This window comes from Empidonax traillii, unplaced genomic scaffold (genome assembly GCF_003031625.1).
Source record: "Empidonax traillii isolate 1590-97213 ecotype Southwest subspecies unplaced genomic scaffold, ASM303162v1 scaffold867:size481033, whole genome shotgun sequence".
NCBI lineage: Eukaryota > Metazoa > Chordata > Aves > Passeriformes > Tyrannidae > Empidonax > Empidonax traillii.
In genome coordinates this window covers 457,692-479,229 of record NW_020956060.1, presented here as the reverse complement: position 1 = coordinate 479,229, position 21,538 = coordinate 457,692, and positions in this window count along the sequence as shown.

Below are 21,538 nucleotides of genomic sequence, written 5' to 3'. Positions count from 1 at the left end.
ATCAGGAATAGTGAGAAAGTACTTCAAAGGAGTTTAAGTGCCCTGGCAGAGGTTGTAAAGCAGATCACTACTGGACTGGGGAGGACCGTGCACATTCCAGTAAGCCATGTCAGACAAAGTCACTATCTCACAAGTATTTTAAAGATTTAATAAGGTCTTTCAGAAACCATCTAAATATTAAAAGTGAAAGAGATGCTGCTGCATATTTTATGAGTTTTTTTCTCAGCAGCAGTGATAAAATTTCAAATGGTATTTCTTTTTTATTTTTTTTTTTTCCTGTAGAACCACTGACACAGTAATTGTTTTACAGCATTCTTAGACTTGAGATCCATTTAATAATGTGGGGAAAAGAATATAAAATACAAGGGAGACAGCAACTGAATATGGTTTGTTTCTCATTGAAAATTTCCCAAGAAGGTCAAGTGTAGAAGAAGGGGTTTAACACTTTAAGAAGGGGTTTAACACTTAATATTTTTGCATGTTAGCTCCAGTCAGAAGTGTAACAGTATGTGCTTAAAACATATATATTAGAGAATGTTATCTCAGCACATACTAAGACCTGTTATTTTTACCATTCCATTGTTTTGTTTTCATTCTTTAAATATTTCCTCCAAGTGCGTTTACCTTCCTTGGTTGAAACTAATGGTGAGAAATATATCACAATAGCTGTTCTATTTTTTTTCCTTCAGGGGAAAAACTAATGGACAGAATTGTGCAGAATACAATCACCTCTAATTAGTTCATCCCTTTCCTAATTCCATGAACTATTCCTGCTTTCTTCTCGTTACCCTTTCTGTTTCATTCTGAAAAATGACCTCCACACTTACTTTTTGATATCTGTCTATTCTTACCTAAGAGCAAATTCGTTATATTTATAGCAAAATAAGAATTTGAATGAGACAGTTTTATAGTGTTACATTTGCTGTTAGTGGGCCTGTGCCATATATTACCCCTTAATTTGTTTTCTAACATTTTCCATAACATTAGGAGCGACCCTAAAATGAGCTTATAAGTCAGGAGGCCAATCAGCAGTGCTCCTGAAAAGGACAGATTTATTGCAAATAGAAAGGAGGTCTTGAAATAGAAATACTTAAGGGCCCAGTTTATACTTCAAAACCAAATAATCTTCATTGTATTTTAACAGATCATTTGGAAAACTGAGATGTTATGCTTTTAAAAATGAAAGAGAATGACTGCTGTTGAAACAGAAGTAATTATATCCTGGTTGTGACTGAAATAAGGTATGTTATTAGCAGATTCATGGGCTGTCTGCATTCATCACTCAGATGAATTCACAATGTGATCTTCTTAGTATATAGGTGTTAGTGAAAATATGAATGGCTGATATGAGAAAACCCCACGTGGCTATTTAGAGATCTGAAACAAGTTTTATTTACAGATCTGAAATAAATTTTATTAGTAACAGTGTAAATAAAAATGCAGTGAAGCCAGCTAATGTAGGAAACCTTTCTTTCTGTTTCCACCTTGATTTGATTTTTGGAACACAGAAATATGTTAATAACTGTATAGATCATCTAAATTAGTTGAATTGCAACATAATTCATTCCAAAACAATGGAATGATATTTTGCATGCTGATTAGCCAGATAAAATTTTTAGTCTTACTTTTGAACTAAATATGCTTACTTGTAGAGGTGTTTTTGAAGCAGAGGCTTAAGCACACAGGTTGTGATTATATATCCTATTTTATAATAATAATCATAACCGAAATTTCAGCTTTTCTGCATGGACTATATAGCTAAACATAAGTAAAATTCAGTCCCTGTATTGTCACCAAATCTCTCTCTCAGAAGTTAAATACACATGGAATGATTAAAATAAACCCAAAATCTAACACAAATATGGAGCTATCAAAGGAATATAAACTTGTTCCTCTGAAGTACAATTTACTTCTCATAAGCAATGTTCTAGTTATTGCTGAGCAGCACTTACACAGTGTCAAGGACTTTTCTGCTCCTCACAGAGCCCTGCAAACGAGTAGGCACAAAAACTGAGTGGTACTTGGCTGCCTATGGGGGTTAAACCCTGAAGGAGAGCACTGATTTAACTACACTGGAATACAGGGGATGTTCTAGAGGTTTTGAAGCTGATGTCAAAATGTAAGAGTGTTAAAGGGATAAGTGGCTCATTATAGTCAATTTGATACAGTGTCAGTTAAAAGTAATGGAACAGTTTCATAACAAATTTAGGTCAAAATAGTATAATTAAAGTTGATCAATATGAATTTATGAACAACTGATCTCATGTGACTCAATTATCTTTGTAGCTTTTATTATGACTTATTTAATAGAAATAATTGTCTGTGCCCTATATTCGAGCTTCTGCAGGGTTGTTTGATCCTGTTAGATCAAGTAACATGAATAATATAAAATCAGTATAGCACATACCATGTGATTGTCCAAGTCAGATATACTAAATTCTAACTGTATATGGACAATTTTCTCTCCTAGGCAGCTTCAATGACTCCTGGAATTAGAAACTTTTGAAAGAAGTCTGAAAACATTGTTTCTTTGCTCTTTGGCAACTGAAAAGTCCAGAAAATCTTTAAAAAAATAAAGCAGACAAGTCTTCAATACAAAATAATTTCAACCACATCATAATCTGAGCCCATTCAAAAAAATGACCATGCATAAATCCACATGATGACATTTACAGGAGTATTAAAGCCTAAAATGCTGTCTAGTAGCCAAATTTCCTTTAGGGCAGCACCTCTATAAAGGAGCAACATGGATGATCTGCTCAATTCAAAACATGTTGGGTTTCTTCCCAGTTTGACTATGATGAGTACTGACAGCGTTGAGATACTTTGTGTGCTGCCTTTGGACCTGGACCTTTCTTGTGTGGTAGTATGAGTACTATGCAAACAGAATGGAGATTTGTGCTCTAGTAATGGTTTCTGAAACCAGACTTCTTGGCTCTGTGTCATTGTTTATCTGGCAGTAAGAGAAAGCATTTTGGCATCTCAGATTCTTATTTCAGCCTAAATAGAAATAAAATGCACATGGGTGGGTGGGAAGAATCCATGATGTGTAAGCTGCTTGCTGGGAATACACTGATTTATGAGGAAGGGAATACTTTAGTGGCTGTGATTTATTTCCTGTTTTAGATATTTATATGTATGCTTTAGAAGGTAACTGGAGGTACTCATTAAATATTTTTATTTCATAAGGGCAGCAGTCTAGGCTGTGTACCTGGTATTTATGGATCTAGTAACTTCACACACACACATCATGTATCTCTACTGAATCTAGATTTGATTTATTTAACATTTTTCTAACTTGTTTGCTCACTCAGATTCAATCCATGCAAGGGACTCTATGCAGAATATACTGAATCCCTCATCAGAATTAAAAAGTAGGGATGTTGACTGTGGGGCAGCATCCATGATAAAGCACTGTGAGTTCTGGACATTTCAAGGTGCCTAATACTCCTACAATGATTAGGTGTCTGCCCAGCTCTGATGTTTGTGGGTGCTTGAATTTCTGTTTATGTCCCTTCTGACACGACAACCACCTTAGCCAGAGTGATTGTGATGGGAATCAGTATTTACTGTACAAACTGATCCCCAAGGCTGACTTTATGATCACTGGAAAGAAACAGATACTTCCTCTCATTCTCAAGCACACGTCTATAATAAGGCACGTGCTTGGACATTCCCATTTCTCTCTGCTGACTGTAAGGGACCTCAATGAAAATGAAGACAGGAACCTTGCAGACTGCTGAAGTTAGCAAGATGAAACCTCCACCGGCTGATGATTTCCTAACAGAGCACAGTCAGCATCCAGATACGCTGAAAAGCCACACTCAAAAACCCTGAAGGCCCACACTCCCTGGTACGTCAAAATACCTACAGAGTAGGGTTGTAGCTGCTTAGAAAACAGCAACAGAAAGAATAACTATGGCATCTCTGGCAGGTAAGAGGAGGGCCTGCTACCGCAAGAGCTACTGATGTGCTTAATTTTTAAGAGATGAGTAATTGCATTCCTCTTCAGCAATGTACTGAAGCACACACATTTAGCTGTAACAGCAGAGTTTGCCAATGCACTTTAAGACAATTTGCATGACATTAGGTAAGTGGCTTAAGTACTTTGCTAAATCACGGCCACAGGGCAAGAGACAATTCCCGCTTTACATACCGTGCTGCTAATAGCTTTTCTGGTCTCTGTAATGGAGTTCTAAGGACACAAAAGACAATTAAATTAGGAAAAAAAAATAATAACAAAGCACTTAGGGCTGCAGTATTACATCTTTCCATGATGGAATTCCTGTAAAAGGGCAGCTAATCAGTTTATTTACTTCCAGGAAAAAAGATTTTTTTCATAACAAAAACAGAACCCTGCCCCACAAAAAACAAGGGTGCCAATTTTATCTGGTCACTATGTAGAAATACACAAGCAACTTATATCTAGACCACATAAGGCCTTGCTGCACTCACTTTTAAAATGGTGATCTGGTTATAGAAAAGATGTTATTGAAAGGCAAGAAAAGCATGAGGAGCTAGTTAAAGAGATGACTCTTCAGTCTCTTGGCCCTTTACCACTAGGTTAACTGTTCATCCTGAGGTGAAGAAGACACATTGACCTTGCTGAAGCCCATGGGCAGATTGCCATTGATTGCAACAGCACCACAGCATAAAGTTCATAAAGTTGTATCACATAAATACTTCTGAGAAAACGATGACAGGGTTATTGACAGACTCTATCAGAGACTAAGTAGATATTCCACTCAAATGCTAGTCTCTGTAACATAAGTGTTATTTGTTAGAAAAGAAGGAGAATAAATTTAAATAACTGAAAAGCTACACTACTATGTAAATTTTGCTATCACAGATGACTTTTTAACTAATTACAAAGGTATATTACAGTGTTGATTTTATTATAAAAATGTTATTTTTCACCCTCTTAATGTTGCCATTGGTATTAACATTGAAAATACCATAAATAACTTTGTAAGTAAGGTCATAAAAGGTGTACCTGAGCTAAACTAAAATGTCCTCTTAGTCAAAACACAGTGAACATTATTAAAACCAGGCGAAGACAGTGCAAATTAAACAAAACCCCTGCTCTATACAAGATACACCTCAACAAGCACATGTAAAATTATGTAAAACAAGATTGATTATGTTCACTGAAGTGTAAAGGTGCGTTTGTCCTTCCTGGTTCTTGCTTTAAATGCCCAGTTCTAAATTATTTTCGGTACTGGATCAATTTTTCCCAATGACACTGTAAAGCTGGGCAACAGTCTCAGTACCTTCAGCAGCTCATTCTCCCGGGCAGCTGGGTCAACTGACGGTCAGAGGAGCTTTTCTTATCTTTCCTTTCCTTGCAGTCCCTCTGTGCCTGCTGCAGATACCGAGCAAAACACTGGTGCGATGCCACTACTGGGGAAAGGAAAATACACATGGTAAACTAGCGAGAGCTTAAATAACCGCTAAAGCAAAATCCAGATTCAGGCATTTGTTTTCCAAGGCTTCTCATCAGGGTTTGTTTTTGTGTTTGCCATCCAGAAAATAAATCTTTGGAATAATCAATCGTTTTCCTGCTGTACTCAGCCTGGATGGGAGAGGACATGTGCTTGCTCTTCATTTCTCTTTGATCCAACTTGCATTTTTCTTTAAAAGCCCATCTTAAACAGTCAAGTGACACAAATGACTGGTTAGACCCTTTATGGCTGTGCCTCTCATCTGTCACTGCTGCTCATATGATATGACAGGGTCTTGTTAAAATTTGACTGGCTTCTGTATGGATAGTTTAATTATCAGTGAGGAATTTAAAATCAGGTTCTCAGAAGGTGGTAATATTATTGCATCATGTGTTTATTACCTAAATTATGTTTTTCAGTAAATGTGGGGTTTTTTGACAGTATTATCAATCATCTTCATGGTAAAGACATCTTGGTTGTTGGTCTCCCCATCATACTTGTGCAGGCACTACACTGCCTGCAGTGTAAATTATAGAGTAAAATAGGTTTTTGAGGCATTTGGGAACTCCCTGGAGGAGCTGTTCTTTCTGTAGTCACTTAATGTCACATCTGAGAACTGTTCAAACTAGAAGCTCCAGTGCTCTGTGTCTCAATGTTAAGCTGGCTCACACCCTTTTACAGCACCTTAAAGATTTTTCCAGCCTTAGAGAACCTTGTTTAGGTACAGAAGACCTAAATGACATTCAATCCCATGTCTTGAATCAATATTTGTTTTGGAAAGTTTATCTGGAGGTTAGATTTTATTCTGAGGTGGTTTTTAAGAGCTGGTCAGGGGCTTCAGTGTGAGGAATAGTCCAGATGGAGCTGGATTAATAGGCTGAGCACAGAAGAGACATTCAAAGTCACAATGTACCAAAAATCAATCTTCTGAACTTTGGTTGTGCATAGAGTAATATGTCCACATAGGTAATCTGGCCTTCAAGTCTTGTAGGTTTAATCTTCAATTCTACTTTATATTTAAAATGTCAGCTGAATTTTACTGGTATGCTGGAAACATTTAATCTTAGTCTTTCATCACTGAGAACACATTGCTGGTGATTTAGGGCTTCTAAGAATTGCTTTATGTTGCTGAAGATTGTCAGTCATATTCAATCAGCCTAAATTCCACCTTAGCCTCTAAATCTGGTGTTTCTGGCAGGCTGCATCTTGAAAGCTCCTAATCCAATGCCTTTCACCCTATGAATGACTTTGTCCGCAGAAGTAGGTGAAATTTAGGCCCTCAAAATATTCCCTTTTCTTCTTTAAAACCAGAAAGAGAGAGAGAAGCACAGTCTCTAAGAATGTGTTTCTTGTAATCTTGTGCATCCACCATGAAGTAGTACAAAGGATTCATTTGTAGATCTTCAAAAGAAGTTTCTCCAAGGGGACTGAGAGGGCTAAGACAGATGAAAGAAAAAGGGAAAAAAAAAAAAAAAGTCTTTTTGTTCCTGACCTGCAGAGATTACCAAGAAAAGGTGATAGTCATTAGTTTCTCAGAGTATAGGGCAAAATGAGTTTCTACTAAGACACTTGTCTTAAAGGAAAGTTTCTGGGAAATTGTGGTCCATCACAGTTGATCAGTAATGCAGGGTTGGTTTGAAAGTTGCTGCTCAAGGGAGTTTGTATGCATGAAGGGGACAGAGACAGCATGATCTATACTGGCTGGCTTTTACTGTGATGTGGCTCTCAGTGACATTGTCCATTCCTGGAAATAAAAGTAGAATTTCACAGTGGTACCAAGATATCTGAAAATGAAAAAAAAATTATTTCTGTTAGACAGGATTTCAGTTTCTTAGATCTTTTGCATAGCACCATATAAAGTCAGTTGCAACAAATTTCTTAGCACTATTGAAAATCACATGGGAAGCTCCTTACTCCTAATTTTCTAAGACGTTCCAGATGCATTTGTGTTAGTAGTGAAGTTTTTTGTTTGATGAAGGTTTTTAAAGAAAATCTTGTTTTGCATAGATAAGTGTGGAAAAAACACAAGAAGACAGGCTGCTAGATGTCAGATGAGGAGAAGCAGAAGGTGTCTGAGTCATCTACCAGAGTTTGTCCTTGCATAACCTCCACAACGCTTCTAGTTTTCTAAGAAAAGGGCTGTGAGGATGTCATTGCTCAGGAAGAGGGAGGCATTTTAAATCCCAAACAAAATATTTTGTAACTTCTATGCAAAAATCTGAAAAATGCAAAAAAAAAATATTTTCATTAAAAATGGCATATGATCCAGTTTTGAAATCAGATATACACCAGAAAAACTTCTCTGAAAGGAAAAAATCACCAGCTTCAGTACAGGAGCTTTTCCACTGCTCTTTTCTCTCCTTAATTTCTTAGTAAAAAATAGAAACCCTACAAATATATGAGCTGGCACATGAAATTACAGTGCGGGGTAGGGGCAGTAAATTGGGCTACTGTGTAGGAAGCCTGTGTTTGGAAATGACACAGAGAGCTTCATAGCCTTGCTTAGAGGACATACCATCTTTGTCTAGATCATGTCACAGACAGTGGATCACAGATTTGGGCCTTCTCTGAGTGTCTGCTTGACCATCCTTCCACCTTCCTGCCATGGCTTGATTTAATTGCCAAGGGAAAGGAGGTGGCATTGGAGCTGTGTAACTTCTTTGGGCTTCCTTCTCTCCCGGAGAGCTGGGCTACATTGTAGGAAGAATGGCAGCAAATCATTTCCCTCTTACTTCATGGGAAAAAGTCTAGCTGAACTTGTGCTAGAAGGGGACCTTTTGGCTAATCTCTTGTGGACTATGGAGGATGGCAGAACAGACAGGACTTTGTTTCAAGAACGTACCAGACCACAGAAAAAATAGACATTAGCAGGTACTTGAATAGAAATAAAGATTTTATGGTGAATGTTTATTGCTTCAGCTTTTTTTTTCTTTTTTTTTCTTTTTTTTCTTTTTTTTTACCCCCCAGCTTACAGAACTTTGTTTTCTGTCAGCTACAATCAGTGTAAGTGCCTAATTGAAACCATGGCACTGTAGCAAATCTGAGGAATTGAGAAGACTGCACATTTCTTCCACCAAAAAGGCGGAGACAAAAATGTAAGAAATGTGAGGGAACATAAGTTTTAAATAAAAGTAGATTCTGATTTCCAAATCTATGAAAGAGGAAGAATTTGATTCAACGGGTATCTTGGTGTGTGGAGTTTTAATTACACCAGCATGGTTTAAGCCAAAATTAATTGATCCAGAACTGAAGGCTTCCAGAGTTAAATACCACTTTTACAGGGATTTTAATCTGCCCAGTAAGCAGTAGGAATGACTAGTTTAGAGCCTGGGAGCCATGTCCATTGCCAAACCACTGTGAATTGGACTTGCATGTAAAAGATAGTTTTCATAGTCACTCTTTACACTGGAAGTGAACTCCTTCCACTTTGGTCAGATAAATAATTCAGAACTCAATAGTGCAAAGGGATCTATTTAATGAGGAGATAGCAAAAGGAACTACCAGGTCTGTACCTGCTTAAATAAATAACTTTTAGTGTACATTTAACGCTGAGATGTATACCAAAGGATTTTTAATATCTGTGTCTCACCAAGTATGAGTAATTTCAACCACAGTATATTAGGGGCCCACTCTCTTCCCTGTGAATTACAGAGTGCAATGTGACATGCTATTCCCTCCTGCTGCCTGCCTGTAATTACATTTAATTATTTGGGATCATAGAAGTAATACATTTCATGTGATTCACAATTGTTCATTTGTGAACTGCAGGAGGATAAACCTGCAGGATGATAAACCAGCCCAAATGGAGAACTTTTTTTTTTTTTTCCTGCACAGACAAGGAAAGTATAGACTTAAAATCCACTGAGGATGGTGTCCATTGACTCCACCACCTGCTGAAGTGAAAAAAACCTGTGGAAGTTATGCATCCAATCTGGGACCTTTGCAAATCTCACGAGGCATCTGCCTGCATCTTCAAATGTCAAATACTGTTATAAATGTTGTTGTCAGTGAACAGCCCAAGATAACATGGGAAAAACATAGGGTACCAAATCCCAGTTCCTTTGTATCACAAGCTAGTGCTTTAATAACACCTTCTCCTTTAATACATGCAGATTTGCAGTACATGTGTACAGATACAGCAAGGAATTTAGATATTTAGAAAAAAATATTGATTTAAGCAGTCCTTTCTGTAGTTGGACACAAGGTAGGTAAGAGGTTTTTGGTGATTAAAGCATCACAATATCGAGTAATTTTTGGGGCACAGAAGGCTTGCATTGCCTTGGTAACAGGTAGCTCTCAATTGCTTTCAGCCAATTAAATGACTTCTTAATTTTCGATTGATTTTTGTTGCTGGGTTGCTGCTGATAGTATGATTTGAAATCTGCTTTGTGACTACACAGCTGAATGTGAAAGTAGCTGATATCACTCGAAATAAAAGAACAAAAGAACACTCTATGGATGTATCTGATTAAAGAATTTGGAATGATTTTGCCTTTGGTTGTAATCAGAACAATATGAAATCTGTTGCTGGATGGTAAGAAGGAAAGAGCTGCTGCTGAATATTCTGTAGAAATGCTTTATGTGCTATGCCTGAAATGCAAGTTTGCTTTGGAACATATTAGGACAGAACCTACTCATGTTTTCTTCTTGAATTTTAACAGCCAAACAAAATGCTACACCTTCTAGATCTGTACAACACTGCGAGAAAGAAGAAACAGCCGGGAGCTAACATGCAACCAAAGAGTGAACATGAGACAAGCTAGTCTGTCCCCAGTAGGATTTGCACTGTCCAAACGATCCTGAGCATCCAGGCAACAAATGTACCCAGAAGCCTTGGGTAACACACAGGGGAACAAGCGAGCTGTGTGCTCAGTGCTGCAGGTTAATGAACAGATAGAGAGGCTGCTCTGCCGTGGACAGGAGATATGTGCTCCACGTACAGGTGTGGGGCTCTGGAAGTGCAGGTGATAAAGCAACTGCTGTAAATTGGTCTTGTGTAGCTGATCTAGTTCAAATAGTGTCTCCGTTGTCATGCTCTTGTCAGTGGAGTGCTGTAAGTGAATCCCAGCCTGCCCTTTTCCACCCAAAACGATCCACTATGAGGAAATGTGAGCAGCCCCTCACGGTAAGATGAGGTGGGTAACCAGACAGGGTGTGCAAACCCTGCACGGGAATGAAAGACTCCACCCTGTTTGTTCTGGGAAGGCAGTCACCCCATAAATATTAAATGGTCCCAGATGCATACAACTTGCATTCTGGGGAAAACACCACTAACACCATTCAACTAACAAAATTCCATAAAAATAAGGGAAAAAACCCCAAGGATGAAACCATGGCATTCTGTACAGCAGTGATGGAAAATCACAAACTAATTTATATTTACAACAAACATAAATGTCTAATACATTAGAGTCCTGTCCTACACTTGGAACATAAATCTCTCTCCCCTGCCTGTATAAGTACCTGAATGATTAATTAATGATAAAAAACACAACAGAGTCCTAGCTCTAAACAAGTAATTTCTATTTGACTTAGATTATGAACTTCACACTATAACTGTTGTACAGTGTGATTTGCACTCCCTTAGAAGCTACACATATTCAATATATTTTCTTGGAACTCAAAGATTTTTCATATTTGTTTTAAAACTTATTTCAATCCCTCTCTTATAAAGTAATTAGGGAAAACTTAAATTTTATTAGATCTATCTCAGATTAAATTATCACAACTTCTTGCTAAGTTAATTACTTATGTACTGTACCTTGTAAATTAATGAAATTAGTAAGCAGTGTATGAGAGAATTTATGATACTTTTTTTTTTTCTGAAGTGTGGTTTTGGATACATTGTAACTATTTTAGTATGTTAAGAAAAATTAAATATGCATTGTTTTCTTTTTAAAAAAAAGCTCTGTGAACTCAATTACTTGAAATATTCATAAAATATGAAGGATTTATTGTAGTAAGGCTCCTATCTCTGTTCACATGAGATCATATCCCCAAGCACAGACTTACCTTGTATCACCTCTATGCCTCAAACATTGTCCTTAGAGAGCTCTTCTGCTCTTTCTGATATAAAACTAATTGCCTTACATTCAGGGGTCAGACTTTGAGAGACACCTAGGTATTAGTGTTGCATTAACATACAGTGGGTTTTAGGGTGGTGCTTAATTATTTTACTTTACTAACTTTTCTGTGTATTCTTTAAAAATCCTAATGGATACTTGTCTGCACCTTCAAAAATATAAATATTAATGAGTATATAATAAAGTTTAAATACTTTTCCTTCTGTGTATATTTCACTTTAGCTTTTCAATTTTGTATGCTGAGGACTTTTACAAAACAATAAATAAAAGAAGGAATATTTTGGATACAAGGTGTCCTAGAACAGCAAGAAATAATTTGTTACCTAAATTATCTTAAAATTATCCATAAAATGACATTCACATTTTCATATTTTTAATTTATACACTTTTGCTCAGAAATACGTACATGCTGCTGTGCCAATTTGGCAAAGCACTTAAGCACATGTTTAACCTTCAGGGATGCTCTTTAATATCCAAGTGCATGTATTAAAAATTGATTTAGAAGATAATGCCATCAGAAGTAAACTTATAGCATAATCAGGAATCAAAGACAGACCAACTTTCAGTGATTAGATAGCAGCTTTACTCTCCTCTCTCCTATATCTTTCCTCTCTCCTCTATTTTCCCCAAAGACTGTCCCTTGCAAAGGTGCTAAGGACAAAAACACCTTATCAGCATCTCTATCTAGAATCTGCAATGATTCAACAGAGCTTCGAGCACATCTGCATCAAACTCAGGGTAACACATCCTTGACCATGTCATTTATCCCTTATGACATACCTGGCAGAGTGTCCTAGACTGTGCCTTCCCTACAATTGTCTGTGGTCCTTGGACAAATAACCCAGGTAGGACACTGCCTGAAATATACTGTATATTTAGATTGATAAGAAAGGCTCAAGGAAAACAAGCATAGGGCATAAGAAAAGCATAGGGCATAAGGAAAACAAATATAGGGGATTGGCATTCTTTAGAGGCTATTTAGGTATCCCTAAATCTGGCAAGCCACAGGCATTATCTGCTTCTTTGGAGTGTACAAAAGAGGAAGAGTCTCATTACTCCTCATGGAGGCTGCCAGACCATGGCTTACTGGCAGTGCCTGCCACCATCTCCATGCTGAACCTTTCTTAAAGGATCGGTACCTAGGTCAGGCCAGGAATAAAATACCACTCAAAGGCAGAAAATTTATCCCTATGAGATAAACCCTTCATGGGTCTCTATTTTGGGTTTTGCCTATTATTGTGTCAGCTAATTGGAGCAGGCTCAGCCTTGTGTGAAAAATTTGATAACAGAAACAAAGTGGATCTTAACACAAGGAAAGCGAGCAGGAGAACTTAGGAGGAGAGAGGGTGTAGTCTGACACCCACAAACATCCTCCACTAATGCTTATTTGAATGGCTTCTGAAGTTCCAGTAGAGAAAATTGTGTTTTTTTCCTTTTTTTTTTTTTTTTCTTCTTAATAGTCAAAGGTAAGACTGACTTGCCACTTGTGGTGCTGTTTGTCCCAAGCTGTAAAGCTGCTTCATATTCTCAAAGGACATTTCTTCATCATTGTTTTTTCTTTTCCTCTCATCTCTGTTAATCAACTGCTCCTTATGTAACATAGACTGTAATGGAAGCTCACGACACAAGCTGCTGCAAGCCACAGGTCATGAACCCTTTGGACCACTCATCTTACACTTGCCAGTCAAGAAGCATTTTGCTTAAATAATGTGCATTGTGTTCATTCTCCGTTCAATTAGAGTAACCAGGTAAGGTAATTGGGCACCCAGCAAATGTGGCAGCTTCAGGCAAGTAATCATAGCTCCAGCACCTGCTCCCATGGCAACTGATGTGTTTATACTCACAAAAGTACACATTTTCTTCCTTCTACACAGTGGAGGAAAAAAGATTTTAGAGCTACAAGTAAAGAATTCACAAGGATAAATGTTTAAGCAAGTGGCTGTGAGAAACAGTGTTTGTTCTTTAAAGTGAAAATGTAGGGAGTGAACATAACAATAATGAGCTGTTATCAGACAACAATTAAGCACCTTCACCTCCTGAACTCAACATGCAGTAGGGAACTCTCAGAAGCCGATCTCATTCCCTTTAAATTAAATTCCTCAAGAGGAGGCACAAAGGATTCCAGCAGTTACTGCTACAGCGCTAGATCTGCAGATGTGACACCAGTGCCACTTCAGAGGTATCATGTTTATAGAATACTTTGCAATGACTACCTTTTTTTTAGAAGTACAAAATATTCCCTCAAAGATACCATGGAAAAAATCTCATTGCTACCAGCTTTGCCTGAGAGATTGTACATCTGCTGCATCTACTTGTGTGTTGTCAAGTGGTAGAGGGAGAGCTGGGTGGAAGTTTAGGGCCTGAGCTATGTGCATACAGGGAAATTAAAAGACTTTTTACCCTTTCTTGCCTTCTCAATAAAGCATCCTTCGCTTCTCTTGCAATAAATCCAAGGCAGCCCATACATAAGCACTACTTTAACTTTCCTGCCCATATGTACTCAAAATTTAAACAGAAGAGAGACCTGAATAGGCTGGGAATTTAAAGAAAAGGTGTGTCTGATCACGCGAGTAGATTAGGAAAAACACCTACAAAATAAGCACAGATGAAATTGCAGGAAAATTAGTCAAGCGTAGCACCTTGCTAAAATTGTCAGGTGGAAAATGTGGACATAAGAGAGCCTTAAGCTCTAGAAATATATTTCATAATCTCTCAAAAGATGATGCTTTGAATGCAAAACATAAATAAACATTAAGAAATACTGATCTTGTATTTATTAGACTTCTCTTTTCATTCTGTGAGCTGCTCATCCTAATGAATGCTTATTCCTCTGGACTGTGGCTTTTGGTTGACTCTGAACAGATTCTACTCACAAGAGTAACATACCTTGAACAAATAATTTGCAAACACATCCACAAATGTCTGGACTGATGAAATAAGCAGTTAAGATACTTCCAAAATTCTGTAATGAGCTGTGAATCCTGAAAGCAGAAGTTGTAACAGTGTAGCTAAGGTTGAATACATCTGCTCCTCATTACCATGAATTGTTCAGGCCTGAGAATCACGTATTTGATGGTTGGACTGAATGTGACAGTTCTGAACCAGGATAGGTGACTCATTGTGTATTTATGGTGGCAGGTGACCCCAAAGTTATACAAGTTGCAGACCTGTTAGGATTTCAAAGTTCTGCATCCCCACCTGATAAAGGAGGAAGAAATTATATGTCCTCTCCGTTTAGCTACCTGGTGGAAGCATTGTGAGGAAAAATATCAAAATGTCTCAGTTTAAGACTTTGATTTATGACTTAAGCCCTGGTATTGCAATGAGATCTCCCCCCCTCCCCATATGCAAATTCCCTCATGCCAGTGTATGTGTGCTGGGGCATTTGTCTCTCTCTGCAGAGATTTCATTGCCAGACTGTTTTTTAAGTGTTCTGATTTGTTTCTTCAGATAAAAAGTTCTGTTATGGCCAAACAGATGGAGCACTTCAACAGGATTGAGCGTATCAGGATTTTTGCAGAAATTACCCCTGCCACTGGTGGTCTAGCTGACCCAGTGCATGTGTTTTTTTGCTTCTCTCCCTCTTTCTTAGTTTCTCCATGTACGAAATGCTACTAATCTAGTCAGTATTGCTTAAGAATACTACATGTACTGCAAAGTTTTTGACTTTTTTTTTGTCCAGATCATCTGTAATTTTGAGATTATAATGATATTACCCAAGATGACTTTTAGATTCAATTTCTGCTATCTAAGGTGCTTGGCTGCAACCCTTTAGAAAAGCTGTGACAGACTTGCCCCAGAGATTGCTCATAAAATGTCAGTTACATAGAAATAACATTAAATGAAAATGTTAGATGTGCTACCCTGTATAAAGGTAATAGAAGATATTACTATATCTATCATAAGACTTCCTTTATGTTTTAATCACTTTCTAAAAAGATTGTTCTGGTGCAGTTTTTTCAAAAAAACTTTCGCTTTGAGCATATGCAGTTATTTCTGCTCACTCGAAATACACTATTTCAGTGCAGTCTCAGTAAGAATAGCATGAAGAGGTACTAAGGAATTTTATATTATTTAGGGAGACTCAATCCATTACATTATTTAGGCAAAGACTTATGATGGACCAGTAAAAATCTCTTATTATTCCTTAATACGTGAAGGACACAAGAGTAATATGAAAAAATGCCCTAGAAATTACGCAGTAACAGAATAATTTTCTCCTTCAAAATGTAAACATTTTGCAAATGATGTGACTTTGCCTGTTTCATTTTGTAAGAGGAAAATTAAAAAGTCTTCTTCCAAAGTTTTCTAGATAAAATTTGTATGTAATTTCCATATAATTTCCATTTTTTAAAAAAGTATTTTAAAGCAAAGTTAAAAAAATATCAACAGTGGCAATGTATTTCCTTGTTTTAAATTCCAGGTTTCAATCAATAGAACATCACCTTTTAAAGTGTTTCCCTTCTGCCCAAATGACATATGGCTTATTCTTCAATTTGTTGGCCACATAAGATAGTGTAATGGAGGCTACAAAAATAAAGGATAACAATAATAATAACAGCAATAGTAATGCTTTTTGGTATCCTTTTGGAGACGATTTTTATATAAGCTACCAAAATCCGAAGTATGTTTTTTTGAAGCCATCAGTCCCATAAGTGGTATGAGAAGATGATCCTTGTGTGCTCGTATTTGAGGAGTACAGTCCCTGCCAGAACAGGGGTGCAAACTACTGCTGGAGCTGAACAACATACACTGAAGCTTTCATAAGACCAAATGAAACATGAAGCAGAACAGTGAAAAATAAGTTTCTGGTGTGGCTCTTTGATCAGAACATACTTAATTTGTTTAACTCCACACTGGATTTTTGTGACTTTTCAGGATCTCCTTTTTCCTTATATGTATCATTTGTGAATCTGCGTCAACACGGTGACCCACTGTTGGGAGAGGAACCCCAGAAAAAACCCAATATCTTTCAAGTGTTGGAACCAGCCTTCTCTCTTCCAGCCCACTTCAGTTACTCTTGAATGAAGCATTTGTGTCATTCTGGAGTCATATTAGCAATACAGACAACTCAACAACTGATGCATAACTAATTATGTTGTAATCGAATCATACATCAATATCTTTTGGTATCAGTGCTCATTATAATCCCAGTCAACATAATTCTAAACATTTAAATGGCAGCAGTACAGATGCTATGAAAGCAATACAGTTTCGCTATAGTGACTCTGCTTAATGTTTTCACAAAATTTTTCACTGTAAACAGATCAAGGAAGGGACAGCGCTTGGGTAAGGGTACAGAAATCCTCTCCAATGTCCCCAGAAAGGTGAAATGGTGGGTTTACTTAAGGTAAACTTAAAGAAAAAAACAACAAAGTCCACCAATATTCTTTCCCATCCTCCAAAAGCTGCAGCCTGAGCACTTAATTTGGCTTCTGTGAGATTCAAAGGTCCTATCAAGTGTTTAGCAATATTACTGTAGGCAGACTAATGGGATCCAGGTTTAATTAAGGAATGTATTTAACTTGTTTTATTTATTACAACTTCAAAAAAAAAAAAAACAAAAAAAACAAAACCCAACCAAGAAACCCAAAGCAGCCATTCATCAAACATGTTCCTATTAAAAGTGGCATTTGCCGTATGTCTGGAAAAGGCAAAGGACTTTGCAATCCAGTGCTGTGGACTCAGAGCTTTCTGAGTCGCTGCTGGAAATGACCTTTCCAAAGCCTTGTATCGCTGCTGCATCCTGAAGTTTTCTTCCTTTTCTTACCTTTGAAAGGTGGTTCTGCCTCAGGATAAGTCAGTGTGCATCTCCTCTATGGTGATAAACCTTGGGCCTATTTCTTAGCTCCACTTCTGACCTTTTCCTCTGTAGTTGGTCTGGAGCTGTGTACTGTAAGACCATCACTAGGCTCAGGAGACCAAAATTTGGTGGAAACACTGTTTAGAGAAATGGGAGAGATGACCACAGCATAGCAGCTGCCTTTGACTGGTGTTGCCTAAATGGCTGTGGGGAAAAAAGACTCCAAGCCAAATTAGGTAGGAGATAAGATAAGGATACAAAGGTTTTAATGAGCCCCCAGGCTTTCTGGAATACCCCCAGCGTGTGCTCCCGAAATCGAGATGTTCACAGTTTTATAATGATTTTCACGCAATCCAGTCCAGCCACCACCCAGGTTCTGCCCCCACCACGCCTTTGGAAATTGGGTCTGGGGGTGTATTGGGACCCCCTCTTCTTCATCTTCATCTTCCTCAGAGCACGTAATGTCCTTGGAGGCCTTCCAGAATTCTAGGCCTGAAGGTTGTTGGGTCTACAGCTATATCTTGTTCCGTAGGGTTAGGATGTCCTTCTACAATTCTTCCTTGAAAAAGAGACTAAACAGGCTATGGAATGTAGGGAATTGATATGGAAATGGGTAACAGGGGTTTGAGCTGGTGTGTTAAGGGTAAAGGGATAACATGCTGCTACTCTAAAATCTACATTTACTACATAACTACTTCTAAGATCTACAAAAATTAAAAGAATCAAAACATCAAAACTCCAAGGTATCACTGGCTTCATCCCTGATGAAGGGCCTCAGCAGACCCTGGGATGCAGCTGGGTTGTTCTGCCAGAGCTCTCATGTGCACTGTCCAGGGACCTCCAGCAGCAGCAACACTTCATGGCACTGCTACTGAAGCCTTTTTGCCACTCATCCAGTTATTGGGAATTTGTTACTGGCAATCTACTCTTTTTCATGGCCCTGAATGTGAGGTAAGTCAATAGTGTCACAGCCCATAGGTTTCCCAGTAAGTGCCCCAAACTGGTTGGTGGAGGAAAGGAAGGGGCAAAGCTTCTATGGCCACTGGAAGCAGCTGAGCAACAGGGCACAAAAATTCACTGTAAGCGTCCAGCTTTGAGGAGCCTCATCCCTCAGCAAATTTGGACCCTAGCCATGGTGTCGGTCTGCTGACTCCTGAGGGCTAGAACACAAAGCTGCATATTTTTATGCCTGGGGGGGTCCTTTTGCTGTGCAGGGGGCTTAGGCAGCTTCTTGCTCATGTGGTTAGTGGTTATGATTGGCATCAATGTTGGCTGCTGGTTATGATTATGCGTGGGGTGCAGCACCAGTGCCCTTTCTGATAGGACAGTTAGTCCCTCATAAGGTCACAAGAAGGCTGGGCATGCTCTGCTGATGGGGCTCATCATATACTGGGCTGCAGAAGGTTGGAATAAGGAGCTGAGGTGCTCCTTCCATTATATTGCTTTATGGAGTGTCTTCCAGTGAAGCTGCATCACTGGTACTCATCCCAACGAGGACATGATCCCCTCTGGAGTCAGTACAAGCATGCTGGATAATAATGTTTCCAGAAGGCAACCAATCTAGGGGTGCTGCAGGTGAAGCCAGTAGTATTACCTTACTTTCAGCTGGTTTAGGGAAATATTGTGAATAGATATAGACCCTTACTCGGTATCTGCAGCAGATTCAGTGCACCTTTCTGTGAGGGGAATTCAAATTGATGTCTCCATAAACAATTAATAAATGTTTTCTGCAGAGAAGTCCTGTTGACAATCCCATGCAGAGTATTTCTAAGCACATTAATATCCTGTGAAGCTCAGTTAATATTTGGAACCTGCTTTCTGAGGGAAAGTCTACAGAGTAGAGTCGATGTCACTGTCATTTGCTGATGCACAGGGACCAGCAAGTGCAATTGAGGTTCATTGAACACTGTGGTCTCTGCTTCATGCCACATACTAGAAAGATTAAAAATAGACTGAAATAGTGTCCAGAACACAGAAAGGGAGTAACTCAATTCTACAAAAGAGCTAAAAATCTCCAGAAATGTGGCAAGCAATCTGTTGGCCATAGGTACTAGGAACACATTTGATTTCTAACAGCAGTCTAGTGAATGACTTTCAGTCAATCATTGAAGGATCAGTGGAGGACAGATTTTTTAATACAGGTGTTTGAGGAATTCTGAACTATCTACTAAAAAAGAACGTATATAAGGTATAGAAAAGAGAATGGGATTGGATAAGAATTTGAATAAGGAAGGCTGATGGAGTTAGCTGAGCTAACATTAAAACCAGAAATCATTCAGGCTTTCAGAAAACACTATAAGAAACAGAGGAAACTGAGAGTCCAGCAAAACAAGCAAACCCACAGAGAGTAAAGCACAAATGTAATAAGAAAGCCTGCAGAAACCCTCTGTGTGTGGAAAAGCAGAAAGAATTTAATCACTTTTCAAGAATATGCAAATGCCATCATGCAGTGTTCAGTGTTAGGATGATCTTTCTTGAAATCACAACCCCTATGTTTTTACAGGACCTTTCTGGGAAGCGCTATTTTCTTTAATATTTCTTATATATTTTTCTTAAATGCATCCTTTTAGTATCCTCATTGTACAATTCCATTATAAAGAATCAATTTACACTATGTATTACTTTAAAAAATCTGCTCGCAAAATCTTTATTGTGTAATTGTAATAAATTTTTATTTTAAATTCTGCCTGAGCAGAATCAGTATTTACCAAGTTTCTGCAACCTACTCAAGCCTATTACATGACAAACAATATTCTTTCAACTGCTGTGGTTGAGATGGGATGAGACATAACCAGTGTCACATATTTTAAGAAACTCAGAGAATCAGGTACCATGACAGTATTTCCTAATACACAGTTCATCTGACACTATATATTCTTGCTCATATAAACATTCCACATCCAGCCTTATCTAATTTCAACCTTTTAAAGAGGCTTACATTCCTGAATAATTAATGTATCTTTTGAGACCCTGAAAGCTGAGTTTAATGAAATTTCAGGTAAAAATGAATTCATGTGTTCAAATCAAAATGTTAAGTCATATAAGAGGTAATGTGTACTAGACTACCAAGCTATTTTTTTCTCCTTACTTGGCTATGTATCTTCTGTAAAAATGTATTTGTTTTAATTTTTTTTCTAAATACACCTTCATAGATTTCGATGTTATTCAGTTACTGAGAGTATTTTTTACTTTGTCACTGTCTTTAAAGAACCTAAAAATTACAGCTGGGAAACCCTCACTGTAAAAAGAAAAGTAACGAGAAAACTTTAGCAAAAGAACTTTAACAAAAGAGCTAGAGAGAGTTAAACAACTTGAGAACATTAAAATATTTACAATATATAGGAAAATAGATGACCCACTTGTAACGATGGGTCTCCATGTTACATATATTTATGCTGACAGCAAGCAGTATTCCTGGTAATTCTGAACTTCTGACTGGTGAGGAAAATTGACTGTGCATTTCTAAAGACAGTCTTTAACATACACTGGAAATTCAGGTGTGATTCACTTTGCCTTATGTAAATGATGATAGATTGTTGATTTTCAAACTATTTGCCCTTTTTTCCTTTTCAGAGAGCCCTGATGCAGATTAACTCCCATGTTACAGGTAATCAAGTAGATAATGGGTTTTTCTACTTTCAACTGCATAGTTTAAAAAAAAATAAGCTTGGGAACATTTTGAAATTTTTATGATTTGAAGCATCAGAAGGCACAAGACAGGCTGTTTCTATCCAAACTTTTTTTTTTTTTCTTTTTTTCTTCATTTTATTGTAACAGGAGCTAGGGTATTATTGGGAAAACATGAAGGTTTTGTCTTACTGGAAAGTATCATCCCAGCTGAGGATAAATTTCAGAGAATGGAGGAATTTAATTTCCTGTCGGAGTATTCTATATGAAGGATTCTATACTTTTTTCCCCCCTTCTGTAGAAGCCAACGTATTTTCCATATTTGGACATTTTTCTGCTAAAAAAAAAAAAAAAAGCCCTAAGATTTTTGTTCCAAGAAGTGATATTAGCATTATTTTGTGAGATGTTCTGTTGGAAACCTAACTTTTGACAATCCACCAGGATTGCAAAACTTTCTCTGCATACAGCATAGTCTTATGATAAAAGTATTGGTAACTTTGATGCTCTGGCCAAAATCACTTCCTTATTTGCTCCAGAAGGTAATGATGCTTTGTTTTTTAGGGAAAAAGTCTTGGCTGTCTTGC